General features: G+C 46.5%; 1 long non-coding RNA gene across 1 annotated transcript in view; it reads right to left on the bottom strand.

Moving 5' to 3' along the window:
* Positions 1–1,020: 1,020 nt before the first annotated feature.
* LOC146858119 (uncharacterized) overlaps positions 1,021–22,640 on the bottom strand; it is a 129,674-nt gene continuing 108,054 nt past the window's right edge. The window contains exon 3 of the long non-coding RNA XR_014979655.1: positions 1,021–1,086. This is a non-coding gene — a long non-coding RNA (uncharacterized LOC146858119). The remainder of the gene's footprint in view (positions 1,087–22,640) is intronic.

Genomic DNA, 22,640 nt, shown 5'->3' with positions numbered 1-22,640 from the left:
GGTGCTGTTGCGCTCCCATGACTCAGCGCTTTTTTTTGTTTTATATACCAAGAGGAACCTCGCCGTGTTTATCAGCCGTCGGTTATGTTTATTTTCATCCACCTGGGGAGCCCCTTTTCCCAGCTGCCTTCCCCGACTCCCCCCTGAGGAAGGAGCACCACTCTCCGCTGAAGGCGAGGGTCCTGCATGGGCCTGCTCGGAGCGGGAGAAGCTGCCAGTCTCTCCCTCCAGCGACCGCTGTGAGGAGGCAGCAGAGGTGCTGCGTCAGACCTCAAAACACAGACAGACCGCTGCTCTCCCCTCAGCGCGACCACTCGCTCGGAAAGCAAAATAAAACAAGCGCGCACCTTGAGCGGCAGCAGGGGGAGGGGAAAGAGGAGGGGGCTTGCGGGAGCGAGCAGCAAGGCGCGATAATTGCTAACATGTGGTGCCGCTGCTCGCTCCCGCAAGGGAATCTCCAAATGTGCACGCATTGCCATTGGAAGCAATGCAACTCGTGCACGTTTTTGCCTACAAAAGTGAAGCAATGGCAAAAGGTCTTTCCCTTTGCAGCGCATACGCGCTGCGTAGGCGAGACCTAAAAAGGAAGACTGCAGTGGCCAATTCACCCTGCTTTGATGTGTCTATAACTTTAGGTCAACATGTTTCTGCCAGGTACACCCTCACAGGAGCTGTGTTGGCATTTGCCAGTAACTCTAAGTAGAGCTCCTGCTTAAAAAAGTGTGCTCATGAATGAAAAAATACAAAACCAATCAGTAGTCCATAGTGAAACTCAAGGATGGGTCCACAGTGATTCAACCTGTACAGGGTTACGAAGACAGCTAGGTTATAATTATAAGACCAGTAACACCTATCAAATATGCAAGCAGAGACCCAAAAAATTGTAAATATTGAACCCCACAATTTAGGAAACGTGGCGTAGAAACAGAATTCACCCAGAATGTGGTGAATATAAAACACCACAATGAAGTGTGTGCAAAATCAATCAAACATGGCATTCATACATTATTCTCAAGTTACCTGCAATCGTCAGGTGATGTGCCTCAACTCAAGGAACCTTGGCTTGGGCTCAGGGTGCGCTCGGTCCTATGGTAGAAATATAGGCGAGAGTCATATAACACATTTTTTGGCTCTTAGGTACTGGTACACTCAGTGCTGTTGGTAAAAAGCATTATTGGACAAGAAAGATAGGGTCTTCTAAAGGAGCCTGGGACTCATACGAATGTTCAAAAGGAATGTTCAGGATAGAGGAAATATTTATTTCCAAACAAGCACCGTGGAATGTCCATCTCAGTGTGAGGCTGTCGGTAGTAAAAACCAAAAGTGAAATGACCTATAATGAAGAAAGTTGTGTGTCTGTCCGATGTCGTGCAGTTAAATGAAGTCAAAATTACAGTGTATAAGCATGTGCAAAAACGGCATAAAGAACGAGTCTGGCAAAGCACAATTAAAAGGACCATCAGAGGTCCATGGCCTGCTTCGTTTGAAGAGCTCACTGGTTAGTCAAAAAAGCTATGGGCAATCAGAGGTCCAGCACCCCTTTAGCTTAATGTGTGACTATCTTGTTACAAAAGCTAGTAGCAGCTCTAGGTTCATGTGTAATACAATTAGGCTTTTATAAAACTTTACTGCTAAACAGAATAGAAAAACAAACATGTGCTAGAATACTCGTTGTTCTGTTCTGCACTGGTTACTTAATGTGAAAACCAGAGGCTACCCCGTAACAGATTTAATAGCATGCGCTGGTGGGCGCAAAAACAAATAGTGATAAAGGATGGCTCAGGAGGTGAGGCCAAAACAAAAGATGCTGAGTGGTTACGAGCTCAAAGAACTTAATAGAACAATGCATGGGGCATGTGTAGGGCGTCCCTCAGAATAGCGACTCGCAGTGGTATGTGTAAATGGTTTGCGACCAAAATGCAGTTATGAAAAAGTTGCATTTTACAACCAACTCAGAGTTGGTGGTAACCCATTCGCAAATGAGAAGGGATTTCCAAGAGACCACTTCCCCTTTGTGAATGTTGGTGAAATCTTCTTTTAGGAGCAGGCAATGGTCCTGCTTTTCAATTTTTATTTTGAAAAGCATCCCGTTTTCCTTTAAGGAAAATGGACTGCATTAAAAACAAAATTGCTTTATTTAAAAGCAATCGAAGACATGGTGGTCTGCTGACCCCAGCAGGCCACAATCCCTGTGATACTTGCAATTCGCAAGGGACACCAAGCCAAAACCTACCTCATGAATATTAATGAGGTAGGTCTATTTGTGATCCACTGGGAATCACTAAAGGGGCTCATTACGATGTAAGTCGGAAAGCCTCCAACCGACACCATCTCGAACTCAGGACCGACTGACTTGTGGTCAGTGGTTCCGACCGCCGGGTTATGATTCGACTGAACACTGCTAAGTCGGACTTCCATAATTGCCTATGGGAGCTCGTGTTATGCCAGAGAACCGGCCGTCACACTGGCTCCTATGGCGAAATGGTCTGCGTATGTAAAACCCTGCATCCTATCGCAGGAACCCCATGGTGCCTGCCACACAAAGCAAGTTTTTACTTGTGGGTTCCATGAGTATCCCCGTGCCCACCAACAGTAGGCCGTGGGGGCTAGGGGGCCCTGCCAGGGGCCCTCAAAGTCACTTTCCAACAGCCTTTACCTGTCGGAAGGGCTGCTGCGGAAAGGCTGTTGGAAACCGGCATCGTGGTCCCGACGGCAGGAACGCCGTCCATTGGGGGTTACGGTGATGTTCCGAAGAACAGGAATACGCTGCAAGTCGGTCGGAACCAGGTAAGAATGACCGGACGGTTTACTTCAGACCGTGAACATCGTAATCAGGTGGTCGGACTGTAACCGACTGAGTCAGGAGGAAGGGCTCCGACGCGGGTGGAAAGCTTCCAACTGTCGAGCAGAGGCTATCTGCCCAACATCGTCATGAGCCCCTAATGTGTGAAACCCACATTTGTACATAGTTGTTTGCGATTTCCAAATAGCGAATCACAAAAACCACTATTCGGCAATTGCAAACCCAAAGCGATGTACATCTGGCTCTTTGTTAGCAGAGTAGTTGAAATGGTGTGGAACATGGACCAACAAAGGGTTAAAGTAGTGAGTAGATGCCAGAGCTCAACTACTAGACAGTCAGTACGCTTCATCACTAGTAAATTCAGCTGCCAAAAGAGCTAAAAATAATAATCAAGATGCCTTTTTGGAAACAAGGCCTCCCAAACCACCATTAGAAAAACTAGTCTGTGTAAATACCCTTTTCTGTCTCTCTAACTCCATCAAAAAATCAGTATGCAGCAATTGGCACATATTGAATAAGGGCAACTAGACCATCCCATCCCCCCTTTTTGCATTCAAATGCAGTCAAAACATGAGGGATAAGCTAGTTAATACCAGACACTGTATCCCGACAATTATCTAACAAGACACACTTTGGGGTCCACCAGCGGTGCAGGGGCATGTCACCTGTGGCCCCTGTAGGGTTTGTGCTCTCACTGAACACACTACCCACATTAACATTGGAACCTACATTTCCCGGGAACAGAGAGAGCATACTAACTGCAAGAGCAATGAGCTTATCTACCTCATTACTTGCCCTTGTGGCTTGCGATGCATTGGCATGACCACACGCAAAGTATGAAACCGTATCACTGAGTACTGGAGCACCACAAAAATACAAAACTGACTAACCACTTTATCAACCAAGGACACACAGCAGACAAGCTACGCTGCACAGTGTTAAACAAACTGACATGATGGGTGTCTGTTCAAATCTTCTCACAATACATATTTATGAAAGAAAATTGGTGGATTTTTAGATTGCACAGTCACATACACCGGCTTAATGATGAGATTTCTTGGCCATCTAACCCCTTTTAATATGTGTACGTGTCCGTGATTACCATATAATATGTTTCTCGAGCTCATGGCTACCCATGCACCTGATGTGAGCTATCACATCTACTCACTGCATTTACCCTTTACTGGACCATGTTCTACACCTTGAGTGTTGTGTGAGTTAGCAATGATGGAACCCTTTTAACTCCATAGAACTGTCACGTAAGTGTTAGAGCGTAGTGAAGTGAATGCAGGTTTAGAATGTTGGGTTTACAATTACACGCAGGCGAATAAAGGCATGTGATAATAAGCTCCATGTGTGTGTGCTGTAGTTATTGGAGGGTACCGAGGCTGGGGAGGATGCTACAACTGGCAAAGAGATAGGGGATAAGTTACCCGAAGAATGACAATGCTCTTCCAGAGAGTTTGTTATGGTCCAGCAAATGGCTTATGCGTGCCATGTGTGCCTCAGTCAAAGTGCAGAATCACCGTTTGCCATATGTGGAGACGAATCGCAACTCTAGCCATTGTGAAGCATTTGAAGATAACAAAAGCTTTACCGAGAAATCTACACATCATTGGCCAAGAACCTGATGGGAAGGTTGTGAAAAGAAGTACTGTGATACTATGCAACCTAAAGCTATGCATCATATGGAGTGATATCTTTAAAGGCAGACATAACAAGGTTACAAAAGAGCGGCACATAACAGCAAATTGCAAGATAATGCTGCGATCAGAAGCGCTGCGAGGCAGAGAACAACTAGGTATCAGACAGTACAAAGAGGCACCTAACAGCAAAGCAATTCAAATACAAGCAATGATCATCTGTTTACCAGACCGGGTAAAGAGAGTCATCATACAACAGGGCTGACTGGAGTGGCCCCAGAGGAAGTGTCTGGGGTTGATCTTATGGAGCCGTCGATACTCGAAGCGGCACACCACCATAGCTGTCGAGTGGCAGCTCACAACAACTCCACAAGTCTCCAGACAAGTGAATGGCTCCCCTGGAGACCAAAAGGACGTCAAGGTTCCACAGGCTGTCCAAGATGACCCAGAGACCAGCACGGCACAGGGCCTTAAAGATGGCATGGATGAAGTGGGTCCTAGTGGACATCAGACAGTGTTGGTGAGAACTCCACTCAAGTGTCAGCCAAACTCAAAAATGGTTACAATGCTGCCACTTTCCTGAAACCACCAACACCTTTTGTTGCTGTTAAAATGCAAAATGCTGGTGACATGGACTGCTTGGAAAGAGACACTTGATGATTTTATTGTTGTGATAGAAGAAGCAGATAACAAGAAGATTATCAAAAACCTTAAGAATCTTACTGATCATAAAGAAATTTCTGCGAACTAACAAAAAAACATATTGTCAAATCAAAGCCTAGAATCTCAAATTCAATCAAAGGCCAAATGTAGATTATGAAAGATACATTTTCAGTCAAGAACAACAGAAAGTTGGTGAAATAATCAATGAATTTGTTGGGACACTGGGTACGCTCATCAAACACTGTAAGTTTAATTAATTTATTGATGAGTAAGCTATACGTCTCAGAGTTATTGATGGATGCCTTTCAGATTTTTTCAGAAGTGAATGCTGGGAGAAACTCTTAGTCTGAAGCGAGTTCTCATGGCTGCCAAAGCTGAAGAGGATGCTGATCGACAAACTGCTGACATGGAGGCCATAGTTGTCCAGAGTGAGTCAGTCATGACCCTGAAAAGTAAGCAAAAGTACAAGACAGAAGTACACAGAGTTATTTCTCCATGGAAAAATAAATTGTGCTTCCGGTGTAGATTTTCATTTCCACACAAAGGTATATGCCCCACTATTAGGCTGACTGCAAGGGCTGTGGGAAGGAGAACCATTTTGTAATGATATGCAAGGGAAAGCAATTTTGTCACAGCTCAAAGACAAAATGGCCACCCGAACATTCCAGAAACGAAGTTTGACGCAAACCCACAATACCAAGAGACCACACCATTTGAGGCAAGTCGAACCCAAACTACGTTAATCGTCATCTAAATCATCATTCAAAATTTCTTTAGGATAATGTCAAGTGAAACTGAAGAAGATGGTTGTGTAGTGTCAATGTCGATCTCAGAATAATGGTAATATGGAACTGATATCAATAAACTGTTGTAAGGAGATCAACCCAATTACCCGATAGTTACCCATATTTCAGAAGTCGAGTCCGCCGTCTAAGGACTGGAACCCAGATTCCTCCTGGAAAGAAGAAAAATCACACATTTCTCCTCTGTACGTAACACCCCCTTATCCCTTGTTACCACAGGACGACCGGGATTGGGTGAACAGAAACCAGGAAGGAGGAGCAGACCACTGAAGGAGGCCAAAAGAGAAAGAAAAGAAGGGCGAAGGACGTGGCAGCACTTCCACGAGCAGAAGAGAGCGACCCTGACCCAGGGAATCCCGTGAGGACAGCGAGACCAAAGATGAGCCAGAGAAGTGGAGTGAGAAGTGGTGGAGCCCTCCAGAGGATGTGGAAGTGCGACCGCAAATCTAGAGAGTTGCAGTGGAGCGGGTAAGTACAGACGGGATGGGTGGGTAGAATGTAGGGGAGAAATGGGAGTGAAAGCACGTTTGTGGCAGGGGAGCACGAATGTGGTGTTCATCCATATAATTCCACTATCTCTCTTCCAGCTACGTAAGAAGCCACTTTGATGTTACCGAGAGCACTATTGCTATGGTTTAAAGGGGACAGAACTGGTGGGTAGTGAACACAGAAACAAAGCATGGGTTTTTCTATTTTCCGTGAGGTGAGGAAACCTATGGAACACTAAGCCGGGCAGGAAAGTCTGGTCGAGACTTTTGGAATTCCTTTCCTTCCTCCATCTGTTATACTACACCATCGCACAGAAAGGGTGTGGTGAAGGGTAGACATCATCCCTGTGATTAGGGAAACAAAAAAACTTACAGCTTCTTTTCTATCTTCATTTCGGATCTTCCGGGAGGTGCCGCTGATGAGAACACGAGATTAAAAAGAGAAAGCCTAAGAAAAAGGATCATAAGAGGATACCTTGACAACCTGATGTGACCTTTTTATTTAATCGGTTTACAATAAACTGCATTAGGAAGCACATACAGCTTTCACGTCTGTTTACCCAGCCTGCCCTCCCACAACTATAACATGAATGCTCATCACGAAGGGGGGCGTGGCCTGCATGGGCAAGATGGCAGACACGTTCTAGCTCCGCTCTGCAACCCATTCCTGTTAACCGAGAAATTGCTGAGCACCATCCAGACGTGCAAGGCACACCAACTAATCACCCAAACCCTCCGGACTACTCCTGCAAAGAGAATTAGGCTGCAGTGCCAAGATTGCCTTTGGCGTTAGCTGGCGGCCTGTGACTGAAGGTGCTGAGCGGATGGGAGCCACGAGCAGGAGTGAGCGGTGTCGAGCGGCGACCTGTGCTGACGCCGGGATCTTCGGCGAAGAGTTGAGGAGTGGGAGCCTTGGCTGCTGTGGGAATGTCTGACCCCCTACTGTTGGAGACGGCCTAGAAGCCCTTGGAGTTATGGAGGCTGGGGTGTGACAGAGGGAGCCGCGTATGGAGCCTAATTGAGGAGTGCTGAGACCCGGGGCTGGGCATCAGCTCCTCTTCTGCCTGCTCCACAGGCTCCACACTCCTGACGGGATAGGTGGGGCTCCCTTATCTCAGAGACAGCCTGCTAAGCGACTTCCTAGATCGTGGGGACTGGAATCTGGTGCTAGTCCACAGCTTGTCCATTGCTTTGTACTAGCTTGGAGGTGGGGAGGCCACGCGGCAATGCTGGAGCCTACTTGCACCTCATGGTGGGCCGCAGACTGGAGGGCACCCCCCCACGACGGTTACAGGCCTGCAGAACTGGCTGCTGAGGATTGAGCGGACTCTGCTGCAATAAATGGAGCGCTTCCCACCACAGACTGCCGGACTGGTGGAGCTACAGATTATGACACTGAGGCAGTAAAAGTAGATGTAGTGGCACTTACAGCTTTTATGATGGGTCCCTCTGGGAGCAATCAGCTGGTGAGGGCCTAGATCTCGCTCTCTTATTGGGAGCCCCCAGGGAAGTAGACTTTGGAAGAATCTCCTTCAGTGGATTAACACTTGCTCGCCCAAAGCATCTGTTACATAGCAAGTGCCCCCCATCAATGGGCATGAAGTGACTTTGCTCCACCAGCTGCTCTGAGTGATGTTGTAGTAGGGTGCTGGACACCACTGAATTAGACTGCATTCACAGTGCTGCATTCCCATACAGACATGATAGTACTTCCACCCTGGACATTGCACCTAAGTGAATCCTTGTCACCTGTGTAGCCCAGAGACTTATGAACTGTGCTGAAACACAAATGTCTGGTTCGTAGTGGCACTTGTCCATAATACAGCCGACTACAAGCTCCATTGTCCACCCTATTGCTGTGAAAAAAAGGGTATACACCCATGGAGGCTAGTGCATCACAGGTGACAGAAGAGTGGGTCGCCCCCCGCGGCATTGTCTCTAAAACTTCCTCACGCTCTTCTTTCATAATGTAATCAGAAAAACTAGACTCCCAAGACCAGCACCCCCTTCCTGGGCACAGATTTGATGCTGTGCTGGATGTTATAGAACGTTCTTGTGTCTCATTGGAATCTAAAACCAATAGTGTGGCTTCGGACCGCACACTACTGCACGCTGACCACAGAAAGTTGTCTGACCGAGTAGTAGTCACAGAGCAACTCTATTGGTGGTGCAACCTGTTACTGAGATGGTGGAAAATGAGTTGTGGGACTGTGAGGCCAGAATTTGTCACCTGGAGAACAGGGTCGAGGATGCAGAAGGATGCTCGAGGCGCAACAATGTTGACCTAATTGGCCTTCCAGAACGGGCAGAGTGCCAAGATGTAGTGGCATTCATTGAGCATGGCTCAGAGAGCTGTTATTGGTACCCTCCCTGTCATCATACTTCACTGTTGAAAGGGGTCACCACATTCCCTTAGGAAACCTGTGCAAGGCTCCTAACCGTTCATCTTTAAGGTCTTGCACTTCCATGACAGAGACTCAATGCTATGTGAAACACAGAAGCTACAAGAGGTCAGGGCTGGAGAATACGTGTGTGATTTTTTTCCCGGATTATACCCTAGGGGTAAAACACCAGCGCGGCTCCTCTTAAGCAGTGAAGCAGCAACTCCAACAGCTGGATATCCAATACTCCTTGCTTTTTTCTGCAAGGCTGAATGTGGTGGCTGGTGGCAAGGCATGGTTCTTTGACATGCCGCAGGGTACCTGGGATTGGCTAGAGGCCTCTGGGCAATCCCAGGTAGCAGAAGAGAGCGACCCTGACCCAGGGAATCCCGTGAGGACAGCGAGACCAAAGATGAGCCAGAGAAGTGGAGTGAGAAGTGGTGGAGCCCTTCAGAGGATGTGGAAGTGCGACCGCAAATCTAGAGAATTGCAGTGGAGCGGGTAAGTACAGACGGGATGGGTGGGTAGAATGTAGGGGAGAAATGGGAGTGAAAGCACGTTTGTGGCAGGGGAGCACGAATGTGGTGTTCATCCATATAATTCCACTATCTCTCTCCCAGCTACGTAAGAAGCCACTTTGATGTTACCGAGAGCACTATTGCTATGTTTTAAAGGGGACAGAACTGGTGGGTAGTGAACACAGAAACAAAGCATGGGTTTTTCTATTTTCCGTGAGGTGAGGAAACCTATGGAACACTAAGCCGGGCAGGAAAGTCTGGTCGAGACTTTTGGAATTCCTTTTCTTCCTCCATCTGTTATACTACACCATCGCACAGAAAGGGTGTGGTGAAGGGTAGACATCATCCCTGTGATTAGGGAAACAAAAAAACTTACAGCTTCTTTTCTATCTTCATTTCGGATCTTCCGGGAGGTGCCGCTGATGAGAACACGAGATTAAAAAGAGAAAGCCTAAGAAAAAGGATCATAAGAGGATACCTTGACAACCTGATGTGACCTTTTTATTTAATCGGTTTACAATAAACTGCATTAGGAAGCACATACAGCTTTCACGTCTGTTTACCCAGCCTGCCCTCCCACAACTATAACATGAATGCTCATCACGAAGGGGGGCGTGGCCTGCATGGGCAAGATGGCAGACACGTTCTAGCTCCGCTCTGCAACCCATTCCTGTTAACCGAGAAATTGCTGAGCACCATCCAGACGTGCAAGGCACACCAACTAATCACCCAAACCCTCCGGACTACTCCTGCAAAGAGAATTAGGCTGCAGTGCCAAGATTGCCTTTGGCGTTAGCTGGCGGCCTGTGACTGAAGGTGCTGAGCGGATGGGAGCCACGAGCAGGAGTGAGCGGTGTCGAGCGGCGACCTGTGCTGACGCCGGGAACTTCGGCGAAGAGTTGAGGAGTGGGAGCCTTGGCTGCTGTGGGAATGTCTGACCCCCTACTGTTGGAGACGGCCTAGAAGCCCTTGGAGTTATGGAGGCTGGGGTGTGACAGAGGGAGCCGCGTATGGAGCCTAATTGAGGAGTGCTGAGACCCGGGGCTGGGCATCAGCTCCTCTTCTGCCTGCTCCACAGGCTCCACACTCCTGATGGGATAGGTGGGGCTCCCTTATCTCAGAGACAGCCTGCTAAGCGACTTCCTAGATCGTGGGGACTGGAATCTGGTGCTAGTCCACAGCTTGTCCATCGCTTTGTACTAGCTTGGAGGTGGGGAGGCCACGCGGCAATGCTGGAGCCTACTTGCACCTCATGGTGGGCCGCAGACTGGAGGGCACCCCCCCACGACGGTTACAGGCCTGCAGAACTGGCTGCTGAGGATTGAGCGGACTCTGCTGCAATAAATGGAGCGCTTCCCACCACAGACTGCCGGACTGGTGGAGCTACAGATTATGACACTGAGGCAGTAAAAGTAGATGTAGTGGCACTTACAGCTTTTATGATGGGTCCCTCTGGGAGCAATCAGCTGGTGAGGGCCTAGATCTCGCTCTCTTATTGGGAGCCCCCAGGGAAGTAGACTTTGGAAGAATCTCCTTCAGTGGATTAACACTTGCTCGCCCAAAGCATCTGTTACATAGCAAGTGCCCCCCATCAATGGGCATGAAGTGACTTTGCTCCACCAGCTGCTCTGAGTGATGTTGTAGTAGGGTGCTGGACACCACTGAATTAGACTGCATTCACAGTGCTGCATTCCCATACACACTTGATAGTACTTCCACCCTGGACATTGCACCTAAGTGAATCCTTGTCACCTGTGTAGCCCAGAGACTTATGAACTGTGCTGAAACACAAATGTCTGGTTCGTAGTGGCACTTGTCCATAATACAGCCGACTACAAGCTCCATTGTCCACCCTATTGCTGTGAAAAAAAGGGTATACACCCATGGAGGCTAGTGCATCACAGGTGACAGAAGAGTGGGTCGCCCCCCGCGGCATTGTCTCTAAAACTTCCTCACGCTCTTCTTTCATAATGTAATCAGAAAAACTAGACTCCCAAGACCAGCACCCCCTTCCTGGGCACAGATTTGATGCTGTGCTGGATGTTATAGAACGTTCTTGTGTCTCATTGGAATCTAAAACCAATAGTGTGGCTTCGGACCGCACACTACTGCACGCTGACCACAGAAAGTTGTCTGACCGAGTAGTAGTCACAGAGCAACTCTATCGGTGGTGCAACCTGTTACTGAGATGGTGGAAAATGAGTTGTGGGACTGTGAGGCCAGAATTTGTCACCTGGAGAACAGGGTCGAGGATGCAGAAGGATGCTCGAGGCGCAACAATGTTCACCTAATTGGCCTTCCAGAACGGGCAGAGTGCCAAGATGTAGTGGCATTCATTGAGCATGGCTCAGAGAGCTGTTATTGGTACCCTCCCTGTCATCATACTTCACTGTTGAAACCTGTGCAAGGCTCCTAACCGTTCATCTTTAAGGTCTTGCACTTCCATGACAGAGACTCAATGCTATGTGAAACACAGAAGCTACAAGAGGTCAGGGCTGGAGAATACGTGTGTGATTTTTTTCCCGGATTATACCCTAGGGGTAAAACACCAGCGCGGCTCCTCTTAAGCAGTGAAGCAGCAACTCCAACAGCTGGATATCCAATACTCCTTGCTTTTTTCTGCAAGGCTGAATGTGGTGGCTGGTGGCAAGGCATGGTTCTTTGACATGCCGCAGGATACCTGGGATTGGCTAGAGGCCTCTGGGCAATTCTACGGTCCTCGACCGACTGGCAGGGGAGGAGAGAGGAGTTCTGTCATGAATGCACTTGGATCATGTCGGTGGCTGGGCAAAAGACATTCACCTAAACTGATCACTGTTCCGAACTTGGAGCAAATCATCAGAGAGCGGCAGCAGTCTTTCCAGGAGGAGGAACGGATATCTGATTTCACTAATGAGTCCGATGAAGACACAGCGTCAGCTCGATCATCCGTAGATGGGGAATCTTCAGTGGCTTGCCCATCAGACATTAACTCGCTGATTTTACCACACATTACACCGTAGATGTCTAATGGCATTATCTGACGTGTAACTTGTCTTCAACTATTATCTGCTATCTGATACATTTCTAATTTCCTATCTTTATGCATCCTGAAATTGGTATACTGTTTGGGCTGGGCTGGTTCTAAGGGGAGTGATTGTGTGTCTTCACGGCCTCCCTAGCAGAAGTGATGATGGGGAGCTGGTCTATTAATCCATGTCTGGAGTGTCGCCAGAGGCATCACATTTACTTACTAATGTTGGGGGATGTTGCCTCTGAGAGCTCTGAAGGGTTACACGGCCTCCTACCCACATATTTAGGGGTCATTCTTGTTTGACAAAGTTTGAGTCTTGGTTTGGGCAGATCTTCCTTTTGTAAGGACCGTTCTTTTGGTATTGCTAAACCGCCATGTTGGCGCTCAGTTTTAAGATTAGGTTGATTAGGTTCAGCTGTTTGTTTTCCTTGCGGACTCTAGCCATCTTCTGACATAGTCACATGTACACTTTTAGTCTCTGGTATCACATTCTCCCACACAGGCATAACATGACAACTCAATGTATTATCACCTGGAATGTTCGGGGCCTGTGTAACCCCTACCGTCGATACCCAGTATACTCATACCTCAAAAGACATACCGCTGAAATCGCCTTATTGCAAGAATCACACCTAACACATTTAAAAGCATTAAGCTACAACGTAGATGGAAGGACGAGTATTTGCCACAAATCTTTCCTCATATGCTCGTGACGTGTTAATTTGGGTCTGCCCGGGTACCCCTTTCCTGATAGAAGAGGTGGTGACGGATACCGAGAGCAGGTCTGTCTTTCTCAGTGGAAGACTTGATGGTCGTCACCTCCTGTTGGGCAACATCTATGCCCATATTTTTGAGCAGGGCTCCTTCTTGCGATCATTATCACAGATACTCTCTAAGTGGTGTGACATATCATGGTTCATAGGTGGAGACTTTAATAGTTTTCTGGACACAGACTTAGATCGCTCCTTCCGCCCACTGTGATTCAGGGTGGCCTCCACTAACACTGTGATACTGGGGGACTGGAAGCAGAGGTGGGGATTGGTGGACATATGGAGACATCACAACCCCACGATGCAGATGTATCCCTTTTAGTCTTCCCCACATGCATTACATGTCCGTCTATATAGAATTTTAAGCACGCCCTATTTATTAGCCTCCACACATTTTGATTACTTGGGATGCACCCACTTAGAACATAATCCGTAATACATAACAGTTGCTTGGGACACAAGACCCTCCCCAGTTCCTACCTGGCGTCGGCAGCCTGCCATGCTGGATGACCCCCCTTCTGCGAATCTCATCTCACTGCCATTACATAGTATTTTGAACATAACACGGGTACAGCTGCATCAGCCTTGGTGGAATGGGATGCACTAAAGGTGACACTGCGGGTACACTGCCTTGGTCTGGGTTATGGAATATTGAAGTATGTGGAGAGCAAATTATCAAAGGTGGAGAGAACTCTGCTGTATCTTCTTGTGCTTCTGAAGTAGGGGATATGAAGAAAACGCATATGACGCTGCTCGAGCAGCTGAGATGCCTGAACTACACTGCGGATTCAGCCAGGATACACGTGACAGCTGACTGCTTAGGAAACCTTCTTGCTAGACTGATCCGACAGGAAAAGCCGATATGACCTATAACTGCGCTGATGTCTCCTGGCGGCGGGATGCCTTATACACAACATGAAATACATAAGGAGATGGTTCTCCATTTTACTACGTTATGCCAATCAACTTCAGAGGCGTCTGATATGGAAATAGGCAATTTTTTAGAAGATCTTCCTTCCTCTTAGCTGACCCCAGAACAACGCTTAGAGTTGGGCACCCGCATTACAACTGCTGAGATTCAGGGCACGATGCACTCCCTTGCCCCTGGGAAGGTGCCGGCCCCAGATGGTTTCCCATCTGAGTTTTATAAGACGTATGTGGACCTCCTGGCCCCACAGCTGCAATGGGTGTATGATGAGGCACTTTACTCCTCGCATCTACCGGACTCCCTTTCTGAAGCCACGCTGGTCACTGAAGCCCGATAGAGGTCCTACCACCCGTGGGCATTGCTAAATGCAGACTACAAGATTTTAGCTGGGATATTAGCAGAGAGATTGGGACCACTGGTACCCTATTTGATACATAGTGACAAAAATGGGTTTGTTCCGGCTCGCATCACCTCTTTCAATCTGCACCGACTTTTCTGGCCACGATCTTAGTGCTTACTGCTTGATCTGGAAAAGGCGTTTGATACCATTGAGTGATCCTTCCTCTTCAATGTTTTACAGAGATATGACGTTGGACCTCACTTTATCCATTTTGTCAGGCTTCTATCCGGCAGATCGACCATATGGGTTCAGACTAGGCCTGGGACAAAATTCCGTTCCGTTCGCGGAAATTGCGATAATTTGGCATTTTCGCGTTCCGCGGAAAGCGCGAAAATGTCAAAATTTCCGCATTCCGCAGCTCAGCGATAATTTGTTTCTTGCTCGCGCTGTAAAATAATACATTCTCGCGTGCGCGCAATCGCCTTACCTGAATCCCGGCGTTCGCCGACAAGTTTTCCCGATCCGGTCACGTTCTCCACGAGATGTTGGATTGTTGGTAGCCATTTGCGCTGTCTCGCGACAGTTCGTGCCCGCAGTAACGTCATGCGTCACGCGATCACGTCTTTCTTCTCGCGATCATGCACCGCGAGACAAGTGAAAACAAGATGGGCGCGCCCGCAAGCAACCGCATGGGTAAGTTGGCGAGCCGCGACCACGCAGAAAATACAGCGACATTTCCGCGTGTTTGCAGAGATTTTTAACATTTTCGTGATCATTTGCGCAAGTGAATTTTGCAAATACCGCCCACCCCTAGTTCAGACTAGAAGCTTTGTATCGAAACCCATAAAAGTGTGTAGGGGTACCAGACAAGGCTGTACACTTTCTCCCCTTCTCTTCTCATTGACCATTGAGCCATTAGTTCCTGCCATTCGCACCTTTGCAGGACTATGCAGTATACCATTAGGCGAGGACACACACGCAATATCGTTGTATGCAGATGATCTGTTGTTGTACATCAAAGAGGTCGGATCCATCCCAAAGAGGGCGGATCCATCCCAAATAGTATACCTAACATACTTACTCTTTTTGCACACTTGTCTTGATTACGTGTCAACTGGGGAAATCATGCCTGTTCCCTTTTGTCCCCCACACGCCGGATCTGATGCTCATTGTTTGTGATGTCCCAGTCACTTGGCAGTTGACTATATTTAGGTACCTGTGTGTCCGGATTTATCATAATGACCAAGATCTAGGGCACTTATCTCTTTGACATCGCAGATAGCATTCTGAAAAATGCTTGCTCTTTCGGTGGCAGAGAGGGTCGCACTTACCAAAATGGTGCTATCTTCACAGCTTTTATATTATTTTACTAATCTACCACTGTACCTACCACCCTCCTTTTTCCGCCCTATTGAGCATAGGCTCTGTGATCTAATATGAAACACCTCACGCTGTAGAGTGGTGCTTGTGAAGCTGTATTTACTGTCAGCTCATGAAGGATTAGCGGCGCCCAACCTAGAACATTACTATTTAACATCCCAAATAGAGTAGGTAGCCGTTGGGTGGTGGAGTTACATTTATCGGACACAGTAGAGGATGCCCCCCCTATACACTTGACACTCTTTGTCAATTGTTCCACCCCTGCACTATAATGTCCAGGCCTCTCCCTTTGCTATTGCAGGTGGCCTACCACTGTTTTTGCCGCTGTTTATTTCTCACCAAACATATTACCTCCATATGCTCCAGCAATTCTATTGTTAGGGATGCCTAGAGGCAACAGGAAGATGCTGCCGTCTGAACTCACATCTTTGCATACGGCAGGCATTCATACATTAGGTGATCTGGATGGCACAATCGTGTCCTATGAAATCATAATGCAGTCTTAAGGAATGCCACTGGGATATTTCCTTAGCCATGCCCTTGGCACATTGCATCGCCAATGGGTAGATATTACACAAGAGCTACAAAGACACCTCACACTGCAGTACATACATGTCATGGGAGAGGGGAGTCATCTTTCTTGGTGGTTTGCAGATGCACTCGCCTGCAGACTGCAATGGATATGACTTCCCTGCAAAACCGCTGGGAGACAGACCTGGATCGTCCATGCACACCTGGGGAGTGGAATATGATACTGGCGAGCCCTACATACGTCCCCCATAACACCAGATTTTGACTAATTGAGTAATACATAATACATAGGGCATATCTCACTCTGAAAAAAATTAATCGCTACTTTCACAGGCAGGATATGAGTTGCCACTGATGCAGTCATCATGATGCTGACATTTTACATATGTTATGGGCGTATCCCAAACTATAGATCTACTGGGAGGGGAGAACACACCACTTGTTCGAATGCACTGACAGACATCTTTCAAATTCATGCGAAGTCGGCATATTGGGTGTATTACCAAGAGAAAAGAAACACAGAGCCACAAATCGATTTCTAGACCTCGGCTACATAGTGGCTAAACGCCTCATTACAATACGCTGAAAATCTAGTGAACCACCGTCCTTTATGGCCTGGTCACATTCCATACTCAATTGGACTAGAGCAGAAGGAGTTTCTCTTCACAGAGAGGATACCCTGGGCCTGCTCAAATTTCCTATTTTATACAGTTGGGACGTGATCCTAACAGCTCTCGAAATAGCATTACTTTTTCAAGATGTCATTTGACATTTCATAAAGCCTGTCATGAATGCTTTCATATTATAGTGGTAACGTATTGGTTTTCAGAGCTGGAAGAAGCACGATAAAGCACTCATGCAAGTGTGTTTTTTGCTCACTGATGCAGGTTTAACTTTGAATGCTATGTAATGTGAGTTCCATAAGACAAAACAAAAACAAAAATTCTTTGGCTGTATCTTTTCTGCTGGGGGTATGAAACCTGATCCCAATAAAGTGTTAACAACTGCCAGTCCCCCACAAGATATTTCCATGTTGCGTTCATTTCTCGTCATGGCCAGCTACTGTTCTAGATATATATGAGACTTTGGCACTGTTAGACCTGGCAGCCTTGGCGTGGGTTTCCCCTTTATTTTTACCTTTGCCTCCTGTGTTTTTACTGTGTTTTGGACTTCAGTTTAGCTGGTCTATGTGCTTTGGACAATTTGCCACTGCTGTTCAGTGCCAAAGTGCAAGTGCTCCCTCTTTAAATTGTTGTCATGGAATAGTGTTTCCATAATTGGCTTATTTGGATTACTGTCAAGTTCCTAGTACAGTGTACTGTATGTGCCCTGGGCCTGTAAACAAAATGCTGCTAGTGGGCTTGCAGCACTGATTGTGCCACCCACACAAGCAGCCTATCAAAAGGGTCTCAGGCTTGCTATTGAAGTGTCTGTGTGCAGTCTAGTACTGTCATGTCCACCTGGCAAGTGCACCAACTTGCCAGGCCCAAACATTCCCCTTTCTTACAAGTGAGTCACCCCCAGGGTTGGCCCAAGGTACCCCTATGGCTAGGGTGAGGTGTATGTGAAAGGTAGGACATGCCCTGATGTGTGTGACATGTTCTGATAGTGAAATACTGCCGATTTCGTTTTTCACTATTGAAAGGCTATCTGTCCCATAGGATAGAATGGGGAGCTTACTTATAACATCTTAAACGTATAACTGACCATGGAAACAGGATGGGAAAGTGGAGTTTGGTATGCCTGAATTGAGAATATAAAGATGCATCTTTTAGAAAGGAGGATTTTTATATCCTGTGTTTGAAAATACCACTTTTTGAAAGTGGATAATTTCTTGCTTAGCCATCCAGTGTGCCTCAGCTAGGTTTTTGTATTGACTGATTGGCTTTGGAGTGACAGGGGCTGGGGATGTGCTTTCTGTTCAGACAGCCTCATGGGGGGTGGGGGTGAGGTGTATCCTGCCTTTCCAGAGTGAGTCAGGGCTGGGCTGAATAGACCTGGGCTGCATTCACAGTAGGAGGAGGAGATTTCTTTCACACCTGAATGGGCCTGATCTCCCTTGGACAATGCTGTTTCCACCTCCTACTGGGAAGCTGCACCAGAGAGGACAGAACTGTTTTTTGCTGGGCAAAGAGCTTCTATGCCACAAGAGAACAAAGGAATTTGTGCTATAAAGAGTGGGGTCCAGAACCTAGACTTTTAGATTACTTCTGGAATTCAAGAGGAACCTCTGCCACGGAGAAGAGCTGGGAAAACCTAAGGAGAAGTACTGCCCCTTAGCTGTGTGCTGTCAGGGATGGCCTGCAGTGGCTGTTTCTGCCAAGGAGAGAATGAAGACTTTGCTGTGTGCTGTGTCTCCTGCTTGAGGAAGATCTCCAAGGGCTTGAAATAGAGCTTGCCTCCTGTTTTGAAGTCTCAGGGATACAAATAATTCACCCCTAGGTCCCCTGAACTTCCTTGCTGTGAGTTCTGACCTGCCAAGAGGTGCCTGTGATTGGTTGGGCCTCTGGAGGTTGTTCCTGCTGTTGGGAGCTAGAAAAATAACGGTACTACGAGAAGTGCGACTCATTCGCACCTGTTTCCGATGCATCGCCGAAGAAACCGACTCAGCGCCTGCCTGCAGCTCGAGAAATCGGTGCACGCTGCATCGAGTGCACCGATCTACAAAGCCTGAGATCACCGAACCGATTCCAACGCAGGCCCTGCTGTGCAGCTGCAAAAAACAACTCATTGTGGGACCATGGCTGAAGAAACCAACGCAGCGCCGTTGCTGTCGCCGCATCAAGAACCATGCATTCCTGATCCCATGCATCGCACCGGGGCCCTAAGGCTACACGAACCCCGGGATTCAATAAGAAACTGACGCATCACCTTCCCTTATAGTAAGAAACAGGCACATCACCTCCCCTTCAGTAAGGAACTGAAGCATCACCTCCCCTAAAGTAAAAAAACAACGCATCACCTTCCCTGGGCATAAGGAACTGACATCACCTTCCCTGCGGCTGTTTTTGTTTGCGATTGTGACGCATCCAAAGTACTTTGTGTTGAAAGTGTCACAGCTACAGTTTGCTATGGGCAGACCTGTTTCTACCTTTTAAAAGTCATATTTTGATTAATGTATTGTGGATTTTTGTTATTTTGGTCTTGTTTGGTTTAGATAAAGATTACATATTTTTCTAAACTGGTGTGGTGTCCATTTGTAGTGTTTTGACTGTATTACTGTATGTGTACACACATGCTTTACACACTGCCTCTGAGATAAACCTGTCTGTTTCAGTTTCAGTTTCAGTTTATTTTATTTGTTTTGGTACTCTACTGAGGACCACAAATTTTATACGATAAAATTCAGTTACATATACTTTTAGAATTTCATATTAATACAAAGCTAAAAAAGGTTTTAAAAATGTATAAAAGTTATAACAAACTAGTTCATTAGGAGGAAATTTGCATACTGTGATCAAATCCTTTACGGTGGTTATACGGCAGTTAATGTATATAGGATACAGATGTTTTGACCTAGCTGCCACTACTTTTGGGTTAGGGCATATGAATAAAAGATGTTCTACATCCTGCACCCCTCCGTGGCAGAAGTTACATAATGAAGATCCGTTTGGGTGCCATCTTGATGTTGTGGTTAGCACTGGTAAAATGCCGAGCCTTAACAGGATAATTGATCTCCTTGCTCCGTGCGAGAGATTGAAGTATATGTTTTGTTGCACTTGCTTAGGTGCGATTGTTTCCGTGAAACTTTTATACAGAGTCAATTTCGCACAATGTGAAGAATCAAGGTCATGACTGAGTCTAGGGGTGAAACATTTTAAAAAGAGTTTCAATTGTGACGGAGTCCACGTGAGCAACAGGTTAACATTAATCTCAGCTAGTTTAAATACGGTGGACATGTTGCTGAAGAATACTTGTTTCGGAGCGTCACAGTCAAAGGTCTCGATTTTAAGTAGTGAACGGAGAGTTCCAGCCTTTGCGTGCAGCAGATTATATGCCCACCTGATGACGTTTGCGATATCTCTTGAGTAGGAGCTGGTGATAGAGAATTCAAGGCGAAGAGCTTGCACCGGGGTGGAATGTGATACCTTCAGCATTTTCCTCAGTATCTTCCCTTCTTTTTGGTCCAGGAATGACCACTGTTTTATTGGAATATATTCCAAAGCAAATGATAAAACTGGAGGTATCTTTGTACCATACACTTTGAGATGGGATGAAAAATGTCTGTTGCCTGAAGCCACGTATAGTCTTTGAAGGGCTCCGGCATGCACCTCGGATTTCGTAGTCAGGTTATTAACCTGTAAATTGTTTTTTAATGTTTTAGTGAAAATCCTACCCAGGTATGTGTATTCCTCTGTCTCTTCTATTGTTCCGGCGCCGAGTCTCCAACAAAATTTGGTGCTTCTTTTTCTTCCTGAGAAGGAGACTATTTTTGTCTTGGTGAGGTTCGGGATTAAGAAGTTTTCCTGACTATATTTGTCCAGAGTGTCTAGAAGTCTTTGCAGGCCAAAGGGCGTAAGATCTAACATTACGATATCATCTGCATATAAGAGGGCGTGAATATTATGGGCTGCGATCTTTAGAGGCAGACTTGGCGTTTGTTGCAAGTGCTGAGGCAAATCACTAAGATATAGTGAGAATAACAAGGGGGCTAGGAGACACCCCTGCTTAAGACCATTTGCTGTTGGAATTATATTGGTCAGGCCCTTTTCACTCCCCATTTGCACTTGACACCACGTATGCGAATGCAGTGTAATTATAATTTGTAATAATTGTTCAGGGATTCTTAACTTCCACAGTTTTTTCCAGAGTGATGGTCTGTCTACTCGATCAAATGCGGTAGAAAAATCAATGAATGCTGCGTATACCGGTTGGGATTTTCCAACAACGTATTTGTCGAGGATTGTTTGTAGTATCGCGATGTTATCGATGACCGAATGGTTAGGCCTGAAGCCGGCCTGATATAAGGGGATTAGATCCTGAGAAAATGCCCAATTTTTAAGTTGGTCCAACACTTCGGCGGCGAAGATTTTCCCCGTGGCATCTAGTAATGCTATTTGGCGATAGTTGCCAGCCTGGTGTCTTGACCATTTTTTGAAGATCGGTATTATGATACTCCCCTTCCAGGATTTTGGCACTGATCCTGTTTTAAGGATGAAGTTAAAAAGGGGAGAGAGCATCTTACTCCAACCCTTAGGATCTGCCTGCAGGACCTTGATTGGGATTTGGTCTGGGCCGGAGGCTCCTGTGGATCTCGCCTTTCGAATATGCATTTCTATTGAGAACGGGGAGGCGGTTCCGATCAGAGCGTTGTCACCTTCGCTGTTACTCCCGGTATTTACAGCCTCTTCATTACTCGTGTTTGCTCTGTACAAAGCTGTCAGGTAGATTTCCCATTCTTGAGGTGGAACTGGAATGGGGTGCAGGGCCTTTTTTGTTCCGGTTTCCTTTGCGATTAATGACCAGTATGATCGTTGGTTGCGCTGTTTTGCCGCAATTTGTAGATCGACCCAGTTTTTGTCCTGTGTTATTCTTTTTAAGCGACACTTTTCTCGCTTTAGTTGATTTTTCAGTTTTTTAATTTCTGCCTGTTTTGTGATTGAGCGGTCCACATATTGCGCTCTGATAAGTTTGTTTAGTCTTTAGTTACAGAATTTGTGGTTTTATTTTTGTTTTTATTCGTTACTGGAACGACTTGCTGCAATTTGTTTTGAAAAAATTGCTTTAAGTTCTCGATAATGGATTCAAAGTTTATTATTACATCAGCAGAGAATTCTGTAGTTAGAAGATGATTTGTATCGATTAGGGTAGTTATTTTATCTAACATAGATGAATTCCAGTAGAGCCTCCTTTGGTTTGTTTTTGCCTCCACAGTGCTATGTTTATACATAATTTGACTAGGTGAGCAGATGCTTATCTTCCATTGCGTATGTAATAGTAGGATTGCGTGGTCACTCTCTTCAGTGAAGTAGATGCGGAGATGTGAGGCGTACTCAAATGACTCCATACTGCTGATCATATAATCTAGGATTGAGAGGGTACTATTTCCCCGTCTGGTATGCGATGCTGGAATGTCACCTTCCACGTTCCCATTCAAAATAATTCCATTTAGTATTGGAAGTGACGCTAATAGCATTTTCCCCCTTTTATCAGCCCTGCTTCTAGTCGGGAATGTCGGCACCGGTATTTCTAGGGCTTCATCTTTGTACCAGTTTGCCCAGTTGGAGATTTCGTTGTTTGATATTTTTCCGTTGAGATCACCCATTATCAGGAATGGCGGGTAAGATTGAGCTTCGATTATTTGTTGAATGGTTTCAAAGGTTTCCTCAAATTGGACATCGTTCTTTGGTCCGGGGGGGACATATACGTTGAAGAGTAA

Source organism: Triturus cristatus, chromosome 3_2, assembly GCF_964204655.1.
Source record: "Triturus cristatus chromosome 3_2, aTriCri1.1, whole genome shotgun sequence".
Lineage (NCBI taxonomy): Eukaryota > Metazoa > Chordata > Amphibia > Caudata > Salamandridae > Triturus > Triturus cristatus.
Note: the sequence above shows the minus strand (reverse complement) of the source record. Positions and strands in the feature narration are given on the sequence as shown.